The sequence below is a fragment of the Sphaeramia orbicularis genome, chromosome 8, assembly GCF_902148855.1.
Source record: "Sphaeramia orbicularis chromosome 8, fSphaOr1.1, whole genome shotgun sequence".
NCBI classification, from domain to species: domain Eukaryota; kingdom Metazoa; phylum Chordata; class Actinopteri; order Kurtiformes; family Apogonidae; genus Sphaeramia; species Sphaeramia orbicularis.
The window spans coordinates 36,326,180-36,335,343 of NC_043964.1; positions in this window are offsets into that span (position 1 = coordinate 36,326,180).

The following is a 9,164-nucleotide window of genomic DNA, read 5'->3' on the forward strand; positions in this document are numbered from 1 at the left end:
GAACAGTCCAGATGCAGACCGGTCCCAGGTGTCATGTCTAGTGAGGACATGGCAATAGGGCTCGGGACCCACAACGGGTCCAGGTCATGTGTTTAATTGGTTTTAATATTTGTTAATATTGTCAAAGCCCAGGTGCAAAGGGATTTAATCAACAACTGTCTTGTTCTTTTTCTTTCCAGCAGCAGAACGAAGAAATGTAGAGTCATGTGAGGAGACAAAATGGACTTTGGATCAGTAATAGCAGAAAGACATCATCTCTAAATGTAAGTCAGTGTGTTGATCTCAAGATGCATTTTTCTGCTTTTCTGATGACAAATGTCCACCTCAGATATACATTTGTCTTGGTCTTATTTTGACTGTTTCAGGAAAGACAACAGTGACGCAGATCCTCTGTGAAGGAGGAGACCTGTCTGATGGAGCCATTCATCCATCTGTGCTCATTTTCCGTCAGATCCAGTAGATCCAGAGGTCAGTACAAATCCACTTCCTGTCTCCTCAGGACCCACATTTACAAAAGCACATCGTGAAATCACTCTTCTACATCCACACATGATTCTATTTCGATGTTTCTAGATGTGGGTGTAGACGACATCAGAGGAGACCCCCAGGACGAGAGACGGACCAGACCCCAGACCAGACCATCCCACAAAAAGCCAAAATGACCTTTCTGAAACCTGTAACTAACTGCAATAAACTGTATGAACTTCATTGTTACTGTTTTTGTATATGTACACTTATTTATTTAAAGAACATGTCATTGCAAGAGTGGATTGTACCTCAGTGACCTAGTGGTTCGTAATGAAAGATAGTGGTAAGGGTCTTCCCCTTAAGGGTCTGAGCCTATTTTGGCTGTCTTTAAATATACTGATTTGCCTTTACATCACACATGAAAAAATGCTTATCATACCAATATTTGTGTATTTTTCAGCACTGTTTCACCGATATGATCTGATCATTCTTTTACACTTTGTCTTACTTTGTTAACATAATGGACACAAAAATAATAGAATACAATTTGAAAAAAATATACTATTTATTACAATTGTAAGGTGCACGCTCAGTATGTAATGTTAAAGTAACAAAACACCCTTATTTTCAAGGAACTTTTCAAGGAGGAGTAGATAAATAAGAGTACCGATTCTTTAACTTTCACTTCAACAGTTGGTATTTATTTAACACCATGTTAAATTGAACATAAACCCTTTTTTCCTGGTTTTTTAATGTCCTCTTTATTATCAAATCAAAGCTGTCAAAAAAAAAAAAAAGAATATATAAAATAAAAAATGACCTCAGAGCTCTGTCAAAAAATCCAAAATAAAATAAAACGAAAACCCCAATGTTCATCTACCCGGGTAGTATGTTTTTATTTTCAAAGTGTGATGAGATATCTGCTTATCTGTAGCTTGAAATGTAGACCCAGGGGTGAGATAGTTGTGTTTCTGACGAGATGATCCTCTTCAGCTCTCTTCACCACGGTTTCCACACGTGCTTCCAACTGCGCTTCTTCAATGGACCATCTTGAATCCAGACATATAAAAAAAAAAAAACAACCTGCGTAGCAGGGCAACATCTGATTATTCTCCAAAAAAAAAAAAAAAACTACTCGCTCTGGAAATACCACTCAACAATCCACACTCACAATTGCACAGCCGACAACAATCCACCCACAATCAACCATCCCATTCACTGCACATGCGAATTTCAATGCTATAATCACACGGTAACAACATCAACATAGCTTCCCAGGCACATTGGCAGCAGGGACGAGATCTCACTGTGGCCTGTGGCTTACTTCCGGTGGCTGTGGCACCGCTGCCAGAGGTGCTGGTGCCTGTGGCTCACTATTTCTGGTGCCAGTGGCTTATTTCCAGTGGCTGTGGTACCGCTGCCACTGTTCAATGGGTAAAGAGCAGTTTACAATGGCTAGCGCATCATACAACTATACGGACGTTCAAGCCAGGCATGAAGTAAATGTGTTTGTTGGTTATGGAATGGGAGTCAGGCTAATAATGCAGACGTAAGTTTGTTCATGAATATAGACCAGATTTTGTTGAAACGAGTACTTTTGAGATTGAGTGAAGCAGACATTTTCTCAACTGAAATTTCGTTAGATTAAGATTTTTTTTTTTTTTAAAGATACGACTTTATTCCCTCAATATTATGACTTTTATTCTCAATATACTACGACTTTATTCTCGTAAAATTATGACTCTTTTTGTATTGGACTTTATTCTGATGAAATTACAGGTTTCACCTCGATATTTTACGACTTTACTCTCGAAGTGGGGTTAGCAAGGTCCACCTCTGCATGAACAGTAAGTGTAACTGCTTTGTTAGGTACCATGAAGAAATGTACTAATGTAAGGAAAGATCTTCAAAGAGATAATGTGTATGTTGACAGGTGTCTGTACTAGCACGTATGTTGTTCTAGTGCTGTAAAATAAATGTTCCTTTCAATTTATATGTACTTTTCTTGTGTTTTTTTTTTAAATATATAATTCTTTGATTTATTTATTTGTTGCCACTTATGGCAAGGAACCAAGTATGGTAACTTCATTAACCTTGGTTTTTTTGTTGTGTTTTTGTTTTAATTTTTTACATAATGTTTAAAAAAAATTGACAAATTTTACAAAAGTAATAAAGTCTTGTTATATCCTTCAATAACAAACTAATGTTGAAATTTTGAATTTCAGAGGGTTAAGGGTTAACAAAAGCAAAATATTAATATAATAACTTATTAAAAAAAAAAAAAACTTTTGACCAAATGCATGTCACTGACTTGACTTCTTCCCTGGAGTCTCTGTGCTTTATCGCCTTTATCTCAAGTTCTCCCAGGCCGGCTGGTGCCATGGCACCTCGGCACCAGGTGTCGGTGCCGCAGTATGCACTCGCTGTCTCTCCACATTGGTTCAATAAACTGAAATTCACCTCCGATTGTTTTTTTTTTTGTTTTTTTTTTTTTTGTTTTGTTTTTTAGCTTTTGTAGTAAATACCTTATCATTCAAACAACAGAGTTAACAGCAAATCAGAAATGAATATATCCTCATGCTACATATCCAACCTGTTAAACGCACATAAAACCACGTTGGCTAGTTTTGCACATGGTGAACAATAAGTAAAACACTCACCGGAGAAAAAGAAACCTTTCTTTCTTAAAATCCTCGGCTGAACTCCCACCAGTGCGTTGCTTACTGCTTGCTTGGAGAAGGATTTTATAACAAAAACTTCTTTAACTGTCTCTTAGTCTTCAGTCTTCTCTTATCTTCATGTGTACTTCTTAGTTTTGTTCTTAGCTTGCTAATCCTCTGTTTCCTTTTCTTCCTTTACTAGTAAAACCCAACAGTGAGTTTTTCTTATTGACAGCGCTACACTGCCACCTACTGGATAATAGTGATATGCAGGAAAAATCATATCAACCATAACACACAGTTGGAAATAAAACTACAGACAACCTACCCCCTCTTACAGGCTAAACTTGAGCAGGTTACACAATGAAATCCACAATCATTGTCAATGAAATGTGGAAGTTGGAGTAAAAAAAGTTGCAAAATTAGCATCAATTTTTCTATTAATCATATCACTAGTTTTACATGGTCAATCAATGTCAAAAACTTCTGTTTTTATAGTGCTTTGATTTCCCATTAAGCCCACTTGAATGTGTTTCAGTGGAGATTTCCTCACTTTTGACTTTGCTGTTGTCATCTTCATTAGCAAATTTCTTAAAACATCTCCCACGAAATTATTGGTCGGATTGATTTTTTTTTTTTTTTTTTGGGGGGGGGGGGGGGGGGGGGGGGGGTTTGGTTTTATTGTATGTCGCTTCCTCAGGACAATGACTACAAAGTTTGTTCAGTTTCGAGATATTGAGATTTTTTGATTTTTTTGTGAATTTTTGAAACATGGAAAATATGCCTTTACTTTATAATAGTCCATATTTTGATGATTAATAACATGGAAATGGTTTGAGATATCAATATAGTTACTATTGAGCACTGATGGACTTTGATTTAATTTGTTGAATTGTCCTCCTGTAAAAGTCGAAGCGATGATTTTTTTCTGCAGATTTTCAAATGGGGGGGCAGTGCCAAGGATGCCAGTAGGTGAATCCACCATTGGATATACAGGGTGTCCCATAAGTCTCCATACATAGGAGACATAATACATTCCATACATATATGGTTCTAACATGTATTTCTTTATATTTCAGATAACCCAAAGAATGCATTTGAATAAAGAGCAACGAATTGAAATCATCCTGATGGCCGGTTCAGTAAGCAGTCGTATGGTTGCAAGCGCATTTAACTCTTTCTCCGCCAATGACGAGATTTTCCGTCAATCCGTGTTTTCACTGTTACGCTATAGTTGGAGGTGTTGCGGATCATGTGAATTACTTTCCTTAGTCCAAAAACAAACAATTAAGCAGTTTTTTCGGAAAAATGAAGGACCGGGTTTAACGTTTTCGCACTGGAGTCACCGTATCCCATGGCAACGCATACAGCGTCAGTCACTGAATGAGGAAATGCAGACTGTGCAGGAATCGCACGCAGTTTCAAACACCTTAAAGATGATTATGGAGACAGAGTCTGACAGTTCAATATGTGATGGAGCTACAGAAGAACCATTTAGAGACAGGAACGGAGAAATAGAAGGTGAGGGAGACGGACACAGAACACGGGAAACACGGAGCGGCGAGGGTCCGACGCGGGGGGGGGGGTCACGGAGCGACACAGAGAAAATGACAGATGGGAGGAAGAGAAAAGAGACATTTCTAGTGGACATTCAAGGAGAAGACAGACACACAGATGTGGGACAAGATAAAGGACAGCTAGTGTTCATCTGTTAGAGTGAGTTCAGATTCAGACTGAGGACACAGATGTGGTTCAGCTCCATAATGTCAGTGGGGACACAGGTAAGACACTGTTTGATTTGGCTTTAGTATGAAATAAATAAATACATATATTCATACATAGATAAATATCTAGATATCCATATAATTATTTACAGATCAAACACAGCAGGTGGTCCAACAGGAGGACCTGGTGCAGCCAAGGAAAGGCCAGAAATCTATAGTATTTAGTGAATTTGTTTCTTTTTTTCTTGAAAATGAGGAATATTGAAGTGTTTATATCAAAAAGCTAAACTAATATGTGGAAGAGTTATAACTGATGTATGTCAAAGTGTAAAGTTTAGAAGGAACCTGGTGCTTTAGAAGATGTTTGGTCTAAAGTTTGGTGTGGATTCCACTAACATTTTGTGGAATGATGGGATATCTTAGAGCTGTTTGTTATTATTATTGTTGTTATAATTATTTTATTTTGTGATTTTGAATACAGTGTTACTGTTGGTAAAGAAGAAAGAGTCAAAAATGTAAATAGGAAATCAGTTTTATCTTGAAAATCAATGTCTTCGGAAAAAAAAAATGCAATTTTCTCAGCTTTTTGCTCAAAATTCATTTTTTTTCCTGAAAATGACCAATATTCAAATGTTTATATCTCATGAACGAATGAAGATAGAATAAAATTGTTTTTTGTGTTTAAAAGTTGAAGTTCTGTTCTTTCTTTTGATGCATTCAGTGTTCACATACTCCTAACACAACATTTTCAGTGAGCCTCCAAAGATTAGTGAAAATGACCAAAACGGCTGGCGCTGGCTACCAACTCACTGGAAAATGCTCTGGCGGGGGACGAGTATCACATACGACACTGTGGCAAAACTTATTGTCAAGTTAAAAAAAACAGGAAGTGTTTTGGATCAATTTGTTCCCGACAAAATGGCAGTCATATAGAGCATATTATATAAATAAAAAATGGTTTATGTCAAGAAACGTTTGTTTTTCCTATGTATGGAGACTTATGGGACACCCTGTAGATACTTATACATTGTGATGAACAACAGTGACTGACGCCCCCCCCCATTTGTGCCTGAGCGACCCCCACTCAGCTTTCTCCTTCAACCCCCCCCCCCCCAATTGAGAAACCCTAATTTAAGCCAATACAAACTACTTACCAGTGTCACTTTAACACGTTTGAGGCCTTGTTTTGTCCAAACATGGTTGCTCTACAAAACCTTCAGAAATATTATTCCTTATTTGATGGAGACGAGACACAACGAGAGGCAACTCCTTTATTTTCACACACATTGACAAATGCAATAAGAGTCAGACTGTGGAGTTTCAGTGGGTGAAATGTACGTCAGTTCAAGTCCGGAAAATACAGAGCAGAGTTCAAAATGTAATACTATGACACATGGAGACTGAGCTGGCATAGCAACAGCGATTACTACAACCTCAAAAAATGTGCTCACAAATATAACACTCCTGTGAGCATCTGGCTGCCAAACACACATCTGAAACTAAATGACATGACAAAACTTTAAAAAAAAAAAAGGAAAAAAAAAAAACAGTACAGTATCATTATGGAAGACGTTCAACTTTTTTTTTTTTTTTTAAAACGTGTGAAACAGGAACACAACATCAACAAGACAAAGAACAACTGTGCATTGGCTTAGAATTTCCCTGAGCAAACGGCTCAACCAGTATAGAAACACACTGATCTCCCCTCGAGCGTCTTTGTGAAATCCACTCAGAGGATCCAAAAAGACGCACATGTATTAGTGTTTACAGGGAGGCATTTGAGCAACGGACAGACGAGCAAGACAGTATTGCTGTTTTTCTGTTTTTATCCCCCCCATTTACTAAGGAAAAAGTCAGTTTTTCATTAATGCACACAGACTTCAGAGCAGCGACACTCAGTAGTGGATTTAGTCGGATATTAGTGTAAATCGTACACCTATTTCAGTACATTCATGTTCTTTAATTTGTTTTATTGTATTTTAATTTACCTGGAAAGGAAGGTGCATTAAGTAGATTAGGTGTATTACGTAATTGTGACAATGCCGACTCCAAAATCTTGAGTGTGTTTTGTTTATATGTGTCCTAACACTGTTACAGTTTATCCTGATCCAGATGTGCTGGTATGACACACCCTACAGGGTGAACTTGGCTGTTGTTTGTAATGCGTGTGGAATTAGCGCGAAAATTTCTTTTAGCATCGATGCGGAGTAGAAACCCACTAGAGGAGCAGGATTTTCATATCAATGCAGATTTTCAATAAGCCTACAGTAATGCCGCCTTTCCACTACATGGAACCGGCTCGGCTCGACTCGACTCGGATATCAGGTACTATTCCTGGAGACCGTTTCCGTTACAGGATACCACCAACTCTAGAGTACCTGGACGTCACAGCAAGTTCTGTGACGTCTGCTCAGAGAGTTGCTGATAAACTTGCTCACTTAATGTTGCCTCGTCAAGCTCACTCTGAATTTTTTCGTCAGCCACTAAAAAAATACTGCAAAAATCCAAATCTTACCAAGTGTATTTTTCTCATTTCTAGTCGAAATATCTCATCACACTTAAAATAAGATATAATCACCTAAAGAGTGACTTTTCAGTGAGATTTAAGAACTTATTTTTAGACAATAGATCTTGAAAATCTTACATCAACAAATCTTACCAGGATAATTTTCACTTGTTCCATTGGCAGATTTTTTTGCTTGAATTAACCCTTTCATGCACAGTGGTCACTACTTTGGACAGTTATTCTACTGTTGTTCTCTTGTATATTCACAGGTTTTGTTGTTTTTGTTCCATATCAGCCAACACAGTGGACACTAATGCATCATGTAACTTTGCTGTTCTTGATAAACCTGATCTGCAGTGAGATGTTTGAGTGTAAATCAATTGTTGATTGTTAATAGACTGTAATTATCATTTTTTCTTTAACAAAATGTTTTTTTTTTTATATTACCTCCATGAAGTGAGTAATAACTTGTATTAGAGTATGTTTAAATATGAGAAAACATCAGATTAGCAGCATTAAAAGTGTTTTTATTTCACAGTATATCAGTAAATACACGTTTCTTGGCTTCAAAAATTAAACGCATCGTATTCATTTAAGTGGACATTTTTTGAACTCCATGAAAAATAGGTTCATAAAAAGCTGTCAATCGCATTGTTTTTTTTTTTCATGCCTAAAGAGGAATAAAAACGGGGTGGAAATCATGATTAAGGTTCTCATAATTCATGCATTAAAGGGTTAAGCAAAAAAAATCTTGAATGAAGCAAAAAAATCTGCCAATGGAACAAGTGAAAATTATCCTGGTAAGATTTCTTGAAATAAGATTTTCAAGATCTATTGTCTAAAAATAAGTTCTTATATCTCACTGAAAATTTATTCTTCAGGTGATTATGTCTTATTTTCAGTGTGATGAGATATTTGGACTAGAAATGAGAAAAATACACTTAGTAAGATTTGGATTTTTGCAGTACAGAAATATATGAACCTCCTCGACCTCCTTGTGTAGTTCTTTGGACTGCCATCATGTGGACTAGCCTACCGCTATATTTACTGTAAACTTCTGAATCTGTTTTTTTAAAATAGTGGGTTGCACATCGATGACGCAGAGACTACTCTCTGACCAATCAGTGGTCTGCAGTGTTTACATGTCACATTTTAGCATCTCTTCCCCCCTTTTGGAACCTCAGCAGAGCAGATACCAAAAAAAATATTACCAGGTACCAGATTTCAGGGCCTTTTATGTAATGGAAAAACAAAAAGGCCGAGCTGAGTCGAGTCGAACCGGTACCACATAATGGAAACGAGGCATAAGTTTAAACAAGAATTTGGCTGCGATCGGTCAAGCCACCAAAGCTCATTTTCACAGAATTGACCACCGAGTGCTCATAAAACATGCTTTTGAAGAACTGTCGACAGTAATTAAACTGGCTGAAACTGTAGCTGCGGCTGGATGCAACTTGTATGCGTTTTGTTTTCACAGATATTGCGTCAAAATAAGCTCTGCCTGTGCATTCCTTCAGTCAAACGCTACATAGGTGTAGGATAATAAAGGGTCGGTTCACAGATGACATTCCATAACAACCTAAAAGCATCGTCCTACTTAAAGCCGTTGTAGCGTTTCACAGGTAACCGCCTACATACACTGCAGTACAATCAAAGTAAACACAATTCTACTCGTATGGTTTTATATATCCTTTTTTATTCTGGATCTGCAGCATAATCTGCAGAACCGGTGTGTTTCTGCAAAGACACATAGTTGAGTTTTTAAATATCGTTAGCCTCCTACCATAATTGTTGTATTTTTTTTTT